Raw genomic sequence first — 12,242 nt, 5'->3', positions numbered from 1 at the left:
TTCCCATGCCTTCTTTTTTTAAGAAGAAGATTATGAGTCTGTGTTTTTGCAGCCAAGATGTTTGTGCTGATTGATTTAGAGGATTTTATTACCAGGCAGAGGTATCCAAGTATGTGTCATCTTTAAACAAGTCCTGTTTTCTGACTGACATGTCATGGAATTGCAGGCTTTTTTCTCCTTGCCTCCAGAATAGACACCCTCCCATTTCATAATGCTTTGCAATTTATCATTTGGTTTTCTCATGAAATCCCAACGAGTTATTTTTTTACTTATTGGTTGAACTATTTGAAACTCAATTTATTTTGGCAGTTACTGATCACAGGCTGTTGTTGCTATGATGTATAGCAAGGTATGAAGCTGAGGCCACAAGAAGAGAAAGTGGCAGAACAAAACAAATGAGATCCTACCTAAATCAGTAACGAAATATGACTGAATTTCTGAGGCCAGCATCTCACCTGAAGTAATTTTTCTATGTTGCCCTTCCTAAATTCCAAATTTCCTTAAATTCCTGAAAAATTGGAAATTTAGCATCAGACATATAAACCAGAAAATTGTTGGATCTGGATTAAACTTCAACCATGAAAGCCCTCTAAAACAGATATGAAGTCTGCCCACCTCCATATGTTCATGCAGTTAACTCCCAAGTGGGAGAAACTAAGGGGTTTTTTTCTTTCTTTTCCTTTTTATCCCCTATCTGACTTCTCTTTGAATGTAATGGGCAGTATTGATACTTCCCCAGAAGACAATGTGTGGAAGGGTGTTGCTGAAAAACTCAAAGACAAATATAAATTAATAAAACAGATGCAAGTATGTTTTCCAAGGTCTGGCAAGCAGAGAAATAATTAAATTTGGATTTAGGAGGTATAGAAATCTTTATCAGCAAAAATTTGAGTAAAAAATCCTTAGAGAGTTCTGCCAAATCTTAGAATAATTATCTCTTAAATAAAGCTTTATTTGCTTTCCTTCATTGACTGTTGTAAATTCCAGATGCTGCCAAAGCTTTGACTGTTTGATTCATTAAATTTAATATTTTGTTTTATTATAGAAAACTGTGTTTTATATTTTATACAAATTACATAGCAGAAACACAAACTGTATTAGTGAGACACTGGTAGGTTAAACCTTTCCATACCTTCTCACATCATAGACCTCTTTCACAAAATTTTTTGAGATTTTAAAAATATACCTGCTTTAGCATACATGGCAGAACTGCAATATTTTAGCAGTTCCAATATATAAAGAAACTGGAATAACCACAAATGTCTTACAGGTCCTATGGTAAGGCCTCTGCTCTTCCTAAATACAAAGACTACTAAGTGCACATAATCTGTCTTTCTGTCTCATCCTCCTCACTACCTCAAATAAAAGGCACCTGTGTTCCAAATCCTATCATTCTTAAGTGGCAACATCTCCTGATTGAAGGATGCTTAGCTGTAGCCAGAACATTTTTGTTTTCCGGTATCTAAACGGGTTTTCTTCCCACTTAAAATTCAGAGCTGTTTGTAGTAAGCAGAATTTTAGGTAGAAAAATAACAATAAAAACACCTGAAAATAACATTTTCTATGGAATAATTTGAATGGTCTTCTACTGAATAATTTTGATGAAACACTTCCTTCAGAACTACTTACAGGACCTAACATTTTCCTTTATTAGATCTCATGAACTAATTATTCTGTTTCATTTTGATTGTTTTTTTTTTTAGTGTTGGATTACTAATTTAATCTAAAATACTTAGAAGCAAAAATGAAATTTTCAGGTGGAATTACACTAACATTAAAATTTCCCATATGCATTTCTAAGCCTTTCTGTAGTTTACAGTGTGCTTTTTGAAATGTGGCAGGGAATTAATCTTGCAATCTACTGAATTTTGATTTCCCAGTGGAAATCAACTAGGAATAGTCAAGGCTACAAGCTATGTAAAATTATCCTTTGCACATGGGAATGCTCAGGACTGGTTCTCTGTGATGGCAAAGGAAACCATTTGGCAGTGGCAGCAGGTAGCTGAGGGAAAAAACAAACACTGAGAGCTCTGGTAAACTAGGTAGACATGGTATACCTTTGGAAAGAAAAAGATTCCCCCACAAGTATCATTTGCCATCTTCACTTTTCCATTCCCAAAGGAAGAATAAGCCCAGCTCTGCACCTCTGTCTTTTTTCTCTCCCTTCCGTGTAGCAGAATTACCTGGGCTGTATCCCTGCATCTCTCATAGCTGAGCATGAAGTGTTGTCAAGACAAATTTCAGGCCCTTTGGATTAAAAGGCATTTTTCTGAATGACTGTGCTTGACTTTCCTACTTTTACCTCTAGATATCATTCTCTTAGTAATGGAAAAGGGAATCCAACTACCAGAATGGCTAGGAGTTCTGCATGCCTGTGGCAAAAAGTTGCCCCTGACTGAAGCCGTCTTTTAACCACTATGGGTTACTCTATTCTAGCAATACACAGGGGAGCTGTGTTTCATTTGTGTTTTGTTACAGCTTTTATATTGGGGTTCAGCTTTCTTGCATACTCTGTACAGTTATCATTGACTCACAGTAGAAAAAGGAAATTCTTTGCGTTTACAAGTTTAGTATCTATTGTAGTTTAACTGAACAAGGGGGGCTTGTATAAATAACTCTACTACTCACATAATATACAGATGTTATCTTGTGGTTATGTCAATTTAAAGACTGTTTATTTACTAAGTGTGGTAGCATGCTGTATCTTTAAAATTAGACAGCACCTATGTACATAAAGTGTGCCTTTAGTTATTATCAGCAAATAAACCTTTAGTAATGAGGTTTCAGATATATTGGTTCAATGTTGGTAGTAATTCTCTGTGGAACTGACTTCAGCCCATTAAGCAAGCCTGCTTCTGCTCCCATGGTTGTTAATTTGACAGGACTGTGTCACATTAAGTAGAACAAACATGTTTTCACCTGCTCAGCCATCCAGAACGGACATGGCTGTTACTCTAACAACTGGATATTGATTGGAAGCATTCACCCTTTCTGACCTAGGGCTGGTACATGAAAACAGAGCCAGGACTGATTAAGAAATTGTATGTGTTTGTGCACATGTGTGCAGTGTTAATGGCCCACATAAATTTCAGACCTTTTGAATTCATGTCATGTTAATGCTCTGAGCATGAGATCTGTCACTCATTTCCTGCAGAAGCTGTGAAGCCTCATTTATCTTTAATTATTTATTTGTCTGCATCCTTGTACCCATCTGGTCAGATGGGGTCCACTGCCCCATATTGAAAAATTTGTTTATTAGCTGTAGCTGCAATAAAACTGTCTCAGGAAATGATGAAGTTGATGGTTTTGAGCTCATGTATGACATTATTCACTAGACAGTAGTGTGCTACTTTTGTGTATTATTGATACAGAGAATATTGTTAGTTGGTCATTTCTGTAGACAACTAAGAAACAGAGAAACTAAAAGGGACCCAAAAAAAAAAAAAAAAAAAAAAAAAAGGGGTGGGGTATTTTTCATCTATTAATTACATTTAATACCCACTTTGATGTGTACGTGGTCTAATTTGCAGCATAGAGAGGGAAAATGGGATGAACTGCTCCAATACCCTGAGCTGGCCAGCTGTGGTGAGCCAATGTGGAAGGAATACTCTACTTGCCTTGCCACCAGGAGAATCATGAGCTTACAGTTAATTCTCCTAGGTGAAGTCATGTGCTCTCACCTCCTGCAGACCTTTCTCAATGAAGGCAGGAGTTTGTTGATGATTTATTTTCTTTGGATAGTCTCAAATTTTTTTTTTTGCTTCCTCTCAAATATTAAGGTCTTCACCAACTGTATTATATGACTCAGTAGAATTATGCTACATCTCAGCTTTACTGTTTCTAAAAATAGTACCAAGATCTGATAATAAGTTTTTACTTATGGAGGTAGCTACCACGTGCTGTCTTTTAGTCAAGGGTAAAATTGGGTCACTCAAAGTGAGAAATTACAGGTTTAGATGCTTTTAACATGGTGGTAGAGGAATAATCATAAGGGTTAGATATTTCTCATATGTTTTCTGCAAAGTGAAATATGCAACATATCTAATATATACTTTCCACTATTTAGTGTGGGATTTTTTCTAGCACTAGAATAAATATTTATTAAAAATACAGATACCAAAAAATACATTATAAAAGACTTTAAATGGTTTCAAAAGTCTGGATTTTTAAAACTTAAGTGCTTAATTTCCAATATAAAATACTTAAGAAAAAAAGGTAATGTTATGAAAAAAATTGAAAATGAAAATTTTTTTTTTATTATTGGTTTCAAGATATAGCAAACAGAAACTGAAATTGCATTGCTCTTGCATTTCTCTTCTCCATAAAGCAGGAACAAGCAATGCAACAGTGGAGAAAATGACAATGAAGTTTATCTGAATATAGAAAAGGAATTTTATGGACATGATTCATTAACAAAAAAATTAAATACACTACAGTGATGAAATTCAAGAAAAATTAGGAAGAGAAAGTGCAATAGCTAAGTAATAAATAAGAGGCCATGAGTAGCAAAAGATAATGTTAATCAAAGAGAAAAATGATGTTATATATAGGAATATTTCTTTCTACAATTTTAGTGAAATGCTTCTACAATGAAAGAATTTATTAAAAATTATCAGGTTTATGGAAACAATTTTTCCAAAGGATCTGTTTTGGTATTGAAAGTGCTTTTATTTTCCCACCTTGTTATACTTTCAAGCACCTGGAACAATCAGAGTAAATATTGCTTGAAAAACCTTCAAGAAGAGTGGGGCAATGAAAATTAATTTTCATTTATTGTAGCTCAAATTTGTGAAGCAAACAGTCTCAGAAATATATTTTGTTACTCTGCTTTGTGGAGGTCATTGGAATTCAGCTGAATGGACATGATGATGAAAAGTGATTGTAGCATGACTGTGTTTGAAGGGAATTAAAAATTCATGGAAGCTCTGCAGAGGGAATAACATCAGAATAAAGAATTAGTCATAGGGGATAATTCTGCTGTGATTTTAAAGTGATCAATGCATTGCTTTTTCATACTATTAAGCTATAAATTATTATGTATTATTACCTCAGAAAATCAGACTCTTCATTACTGAACACTAGTGCTGCAGGATATTATATATGTGTAATAATGTATATAACAAAGTCATCCATCACACTGTGATATGCAATTAGTGTTGAATTACAGCTGGTCAAAAATACTCTTCTAATTTTGTTAAATGTTGAATTTTAATGAATATTTCATTTGGAAATTTTAGAGGTGTACTTTACAGAATTGAGCTTTATTGGCACAAGATCTTTCTGATTCTTAACTTGATTTATATAATCACAGAATGGATAGGGTTGGAAAGGACCACAGTGGTTCATCTGGTCCAACCTCCCTGGTCAAGCAGGGTCATCCAATGGCACAGGATTGCATCCTAGTGCAATTGAATCCTTGAATATCTCCAGTGAGGGAGACTCCACAACTTTTTGAGCAATCTGTTCTGATGTGTGGTCATCCACATCATAAAGAAGTTCTTCATCATATTCAGGTGGAACTTCCCGTGCATCAGTTTCTGCCCATTGCCTCTCATCTCATTGCCTGGCACCACTGAGTAGATAGAGCCTGATCCATCCTTTGACACCTACCTGCAGATACTGACAGACATTCACAAGTTCCCTCTCAGTTATTTCTTCTTGAGGCTGAACAGGCGCAGCTCCCTCAGCCTTTCCTCCTAAAGGAGTTGCTCCATCTCTTCTTCATCTTTGTTATTGTCTATTGGATCTGCTCCAGGAGCTCCTCATCTCTCCTGTGCTGAGGAGTCCAGGATAAAACACAGCACTCCAGATGTTCCTCACCAGTGCTGAGTAGAGGGGCAGGATCACCAACCTCAACCTGCTGGCAATGCTCTCCCTAAAGCATCCCAGGATGCCAATAGCCTCCTTGGCCACAGGGCACTGCTGGCTCTTGGGCAGTTTATTGTCCATCAGGATGGTCAGGTCCTCCAGAGAACTGCTTTTCAACAGGTCAGTCCTCAGCCTGTACTTGTACATGAGGTGCAGGACCCTGCATTTCCCTTTGTTGAATTTCAGACAGTTCTCTGCCCATCTCTCTAGCCTGTCAGTGTCCCTCTGAAGGGTTGCACATCTCTCTGGGGTATTGGCCACTCCTCTCAGCTTTGTGTCACAAGGTGAACTCACTGAGGAGGCCCTTGTCCCTTGTCCAGGTCACTGATGGAGAATTTAAACAATACTGGGCCCAGTATTGAACCTTGGAGGACACCACCAGGTAATGCTTCCAACTAGAACCTGTGCCACTGACTAAAAACCTCTGGGTTCTGATGTTTAGCCATTTCTCAATCCACCTCACTGTCCACTCATCCAGAAAACATGGGCTTTATGAGCTTGCCCACGAAGATGTTGTGGCAGTGTCTAAAGGATTGCTTCATTCAGGCTAGACAATATTCACCTAAAAACCAGAGAGTTCAACCAGCATAGAATACAGCATGACATGCAACATTGCAGATTAATCTCCATGAAAAAATATTGTGTATTAGTAGAAATTAGTTGTATTTATTTTTACTTGCTCTGCGGTAATAAATGACCCTTAGAACCTAACCTTCTCATAATTTTAAAATAAATTCTGCTGTTTGCAGATATGTCCTTGAATTCAATCCATAGAGCCAAAACTACCTCCCAAATTAGTAATTTTATCCCTATTAATATAAATATTTCCATTAACTTTAGTGAATTTTCAACCAGGTAAATAGGGAAGTATTACTGCAATGTCGCAATCTTCCTGAAAATATTTCATGAAGATGGAGAACATAAATTCAGTTTATTTTAATCTTAAGTTACTCATTGCTTCTATTGTATCTTTCTAGGGGTACTGTGGTCAATCTTGTCTTCTCCTGTTCCTTCCTCCTTGAATCTACTTTTTTCCCTTCTGATGCACAAGGAAATGAAAACATATTTCCTAATAGTTGTGGTGGGGGGATGGTTCTGAACAAGAGAAAGAATGAGCTGAGAAGGGAAGCATCCTGTTGTTCTTTTTGGATGTGCTTGTGATATGATATTGCAGATTGACATAATCTTCAATTTTTTTATACATTCTGACACCAAAACCTAATCTTATTTGTGTAACAATTAGTAGATAGTTAAAAGTTTTGAGGAGAGGGCTAAAATTTCCTGGGAAGCCATGTGAATGTGGGACTGGTTAGCATGATAAGGTTACACAGGAAAATATGGCAAAGACCACAACAGAATGTGCCCATCTCCTCAGTTTATATGCCATTTACTTGATTACACTGTTTTTTCTTTGGTAACTGTTAATGATATTTGATAGACCTCAGCTACATCTATTATATAGACCTTGTTTATTCATTACATATATGTAATGCATCTTTGCAAGCTGGAGGATATAGCAAATAAGTCACTTGATCTAAGGTTTAAGGTTAACATTTGAATATGTAATACAGTAATAGTGCTGTAGTAGCACTAAAGCAGCAGTATCATTTTTGTCACACATTCATCATGGTTATTTAAAAACAAGTATTACAACCAAGTTGGAAATAAGTTAGATATGACACAGATACTTATCAAATTGAACAAATAAGAACACAGTAACTTTTTATTATCCTTTTATCTTAATAGTTCCTGTTGGCTCCAAATCAAGTTTTGAGAAATACAGAAAAGATTATATAATTATTTCAACCCTGCTGTAGTTGGTAGTCCCCAAATTTAAAGCCAGAGAAATCCATGCTTCAAAAACATGCACCTTGTGAGAGAAAACTTTCAGAAAAAGCAGTATTCTTTGCAGTTGTAAAGACAGTGATTGAAAGCAAGGCAAGGGTGGTATCACATATCCATGGCAGAGCCAGATATCAAACTGGGGATGTAATCTGACATAGTCATAGGAACATAGAATAATATGAACTGGAAGGGACTTCTGAAGATTGTTGGCTGCAATCCCCTTGCCCTCAAAGCATGGTTAGTTTAGACTTGACTTTGCTCACTGAGATTGTCTAGCTAAGTCATGAATATCTCCATGGACAGGCATTTCACAGACTCTCTAAACAACCTCTCTCAGTATTTAGCTACTTCTGCAGTGAAACCAAATTTCATATGTGACAGCATTTACAACTTTTCCCTTTGTTTCACCAGTATATATCCCTGAGATTTCAATTCCATTCCCCTAAAAGCAGTGGAAGATAACAATAGGACTGACACTCAGGCATCACTCATTTCTCTGAGTACATCCACATTCTCCTAGAACATAACATATGTAAGTCACCTGCCCATGCAGCTGCCTCTCACTCACCTTGCTCAAGTGTGTCAATGTCTTTCACATACAGGGAGACACAGAAGTGGACACTACTTCTGATGGCATGCCAAAAGGAGAAGCAGCATGGCTTTGCTCAATTTGCTGGGTAGAGTCTTACTGACAGAGCCCTGTGTCATTGGCCCTTGTTGATGGATGAGCATGCAGCTGACTCTTGTTCTGTTTGTTCCCCAAGGCCCACATCTCTCCTAGTGCAAAGGTCCTTTCCAGCCAGTGATGCCCAGCCTGGGTTGCCAGCATCATAATTTAGGGTTGGCACCAGATTCCTGTGTTCCCCTCAGAAGTGGCCTAGTCTTCCCAGGTATCTGCAATAGACAAAGACGCTGATCCTGTGGCTTTATTTCATGTATTCTTTACAACTGTACCAAGCTATCAATGTTTTCATTATCAAAGGGTCACAGGGTGTGAAACTAATGTCTGGCTTCAAGGAAAATAAATTATTGTTGTGGAAACTACTTGAACTGGGCCCTGATTTTAACTGCTCTGTATCAGCTTGATTAAATCAACACTCAATGGGACTATCAATAACATTGGTGGGTTTGATTGAATTGCAAGGTTTCAGACAATTGTGAAACACCTTTCAAGAAATAAAATGTTCTACTTTTTGTCCTCTGCTTTATTTTAATTTGTGTAAAAGGGACATGTGTTTTTTCCTATATAAAAATATAAGAAACAAGTCTGCAAATTCATTAAATCTAGTTGAGTGACAAGAAAAAACAATCAGAAACTGGTATTAGATGGGTATTTTGATATTTAGGTGTGGGTCTCTACCTACTTTTACAGTAGAGTAAGACTTGCAAACTAAATAATTGTTTACTCACTGTTTTTTTGTTCAAAAAAAGAGTATGTTTTCCAGAAGAATCAGAATATGATTTTTTTTTTGTTTCACATGTGCTTTTTAATTTTCTTGTGTTTTTTTATAACTAGGATGTACACAGCCTTGTGTTTTTCTGACAATGTTCTTCCTGAAATTCTTAGACTAAATGCACAAAGGGTTTTTTCCCATATGCTGTAAACAGCAGTGTGACTAGAATGAGAACAAATCTGCCACACAAAAATAATTTTGATAATACTCAGGAATCCCAATCAACATTTTGGTTTTCTGTATCCTTTACTTGGAATGAATAGGAATATAGACCTCTATCTCATCAACCTAAATATATTTCCAATCTGATTCATGCTGCAAAGGAGATTAGAATATCTTAATGCTATGCTGCTGCTTTTCCTTCAGTGGAGAGAAATAGTTGATAAAATAGATGTTTAAATCCTCATTACTTATTATTTAATAGCAGTCAGCAATTTAAATAAGAGTGTTCAAATATGCTACAGGTGGTACTTGTGCCAGCGGCCAATTCTCACTGAGCATGGTTTAGGTATTTTCAGTAGTTTCTTTGAAATGCCAGTATTGAGATAAATTGCAGGATTTAATTTTGAAGCTTACAATGTAATCCAATGTATTTATTGAAGATAAATTTGTTCCAATCAATGCTCATTGGTTTTGGGTGCTCTTTGAAGTCAATAAAATTTCTGCCCTAACTCCAGACGGATTCAGGCATATCACCAAAATTAACTTTCAGATAACTTTAAACTTATATCTACACTATTACAAGTATATACATTCCCCCCCTTTTTACATGGCAACATCATTGTTAGTGGTTTATTGTAACAACTGGGCCACTGAATTCATGATCACTTCTGAGAATATCTACCTGAATAACTCCTACAACTCCTACAAACTGTGTGGAGTTGTTTTCCTAGCGAATGGTCTCATTTTCAGTCAGTGATTAAACACAATTCCTAAGGAAAATAAATACCCCTTTATATCTTCCATGGTTGTGTTGTACAAATTAACAATTTTTTCCCAAGACACAACACTATTTTTAATATAAACATTTAGCACATACCTAATTTGTTAGGGTTTTTTTAATATTCAGAGAAATTGCTATTCTGCAGCTCATGAACTCTTCCATGAACAGCTCTGTTGGAAAGAAGAAAGACTTAGCATTCAGCACAAAGTAAGTAGTTAATTTTTCTGACATATGCAACATCTTTTCCACCATAACAACATGTTATAATCAACAGAGAATTCTGTCTTTTTAACTAGTTGGCTAGGCTTTTGTTGCTGTTGCCGTGTGTGAAATGCTGTAAAGCCTTATGTCCTGTAAAATACTAATAAAGAATTTTGAAATTCTGTGTTGCTTTAAGAGACAAAAGTCGGGATCCTAATGGGTCCTTCTCTGTCTAAACAAGATCCCTGCCTTTAGGTATTGATTAATTCCTCGTAAATGAGAGCCACTGCTCAGTCAGTCTTTTTGGCTGTTAAAAGTTCACAATGTGATGATACACATAACGCTCTGTGTGTTGAACTGAGTGTGGAGTGAATTAAAATTATTAACAAGTCTCCCCTCTAAAGACCATTAGCTAGGTAATAAATCAACAAGGGATACCACAGCATGATGAAACTGCTATAGCCCACAGTTATTACAACACATGGGGCACTGTCAGAGGACTTTAATCTCCCTCAGGAAAAATAATTTATTATAGCAACATCCTCTGAATTTCCCTTGTTGATATGAAAATTATTGGGATGAAACATTTGGCAAAGCAAATTGCTAAGCAGGTTGCATATAGTAATTCCTTTCATGAATCTACCTCAGTACCTTCAGTAGTGAATACAATTATCTGATTTTGAACCAAAAACATGATGGAAGCAAAAATCTTGTTTTTGAGGCAATTTGACAATAAACATATTTCCTTTTAATTTTAATGATGAGAGCAAAGATATGTATACATGAACTAGTTTAAAATTCTTTCTCTGTCTTCAAGGATTGCCCCAGCTATCCCAGTATATGCTCGAAATCATGCAAAATACCTTCTGCAGGCAGAATATTACCAAGCTTGGGCAGAAGATGGGGGAGTCTGTGCCTTTGACATGCGTATGTTTCTCTGAAACACGTGGAAAGATTTTAGCCATTTTTAAAAGAATTCAGTGTCGCCCAGTGCCCAGACACTGCACTGGATTAAGCTGCCATCAGTGACTCAATGCTGGTTCCTTGCAGATTCTCATAGAGACGCGATACGCTTTGACTGGGGATGGGGGAGAGATCGATCTGCCAGGCCAAAGAGAATGTGGGTCACTGTATTTGCTCTGTCTGGGCTGTAAGCAACTGGCTGCTTTAACAAGACCATAGTAGCTGAGAGCAATTATGTCAAGAAATACTTCTAGTGCCTGAACAGTCAGGTTTCAAAGAGCATAAAAATGGCTTGGACTGATATCTGCCCTGTATTATTTCCATATGTTGCCTCTGCTGAAGGGAAAAACAGAATATCTGCTAGGCCTTTAGACAAGGCTGGGGAAGAAAATTGGCTCAGAAAACTTTGCCACCTTTTTCAGTATTAGATGAAAAACTTAACCACGCTACCTAAGTAGGGTAGCCAAGCTCAGATGTGATAGGTATTAAGTAAAACAAGCTAAATGTAGGCAACTGAGAAATGTTATAAACTGAATATTCAGTCTTTGATTGTACTGGGTTTTTTTGCTTTGGTTTTTTTGGGGGGAGTGGGGTTTAGCACCTTTGCTCCAAAAGGTGTACAGAAAATCAAATAGGAAATTTTTGTCTCCTATATAACTTATAATTCCACAACTGAGTGGAGTGACATTAAGACTTTTGTCTTTTCCCCCCATCTGTTCCAGTTCTACACAATCTTTTGAGTATAAGAAAATGCCAATAGTCTGTTCTGAAAATAATGAAGACCCATGTATTCTCCTTTCCCCAGTTACACACCTACAAGGTGTTTGTTATGTGGCCTAAGGCACACAGGCACTAGCATGCAATGCATGTGCACCAGGGCATTCAATAGCAAATATGTAATTATTTTCATTAATACATGTGTCAAAGCATTCTCATTCAATGTTTCTATAAGCACCTGTTCTGTCCAG

Source organism: Catharus ustulatus, chromosome 6, assembly GCF_009819885.2.
Source record: "Catharus ustulatus isolate bCatUst1 chromosome 6, bCatUst1.pri.v2, whole genome shotgun sequence".
Taxonomy (NCBI): Eukaryota; Metazoa; Chordata; class Aves; order Passeriformes; family Turdidae; genus Catharus; species Catharus ustulatus.
Note: the sequence above shows the minus strand (reverse complement) of the source record.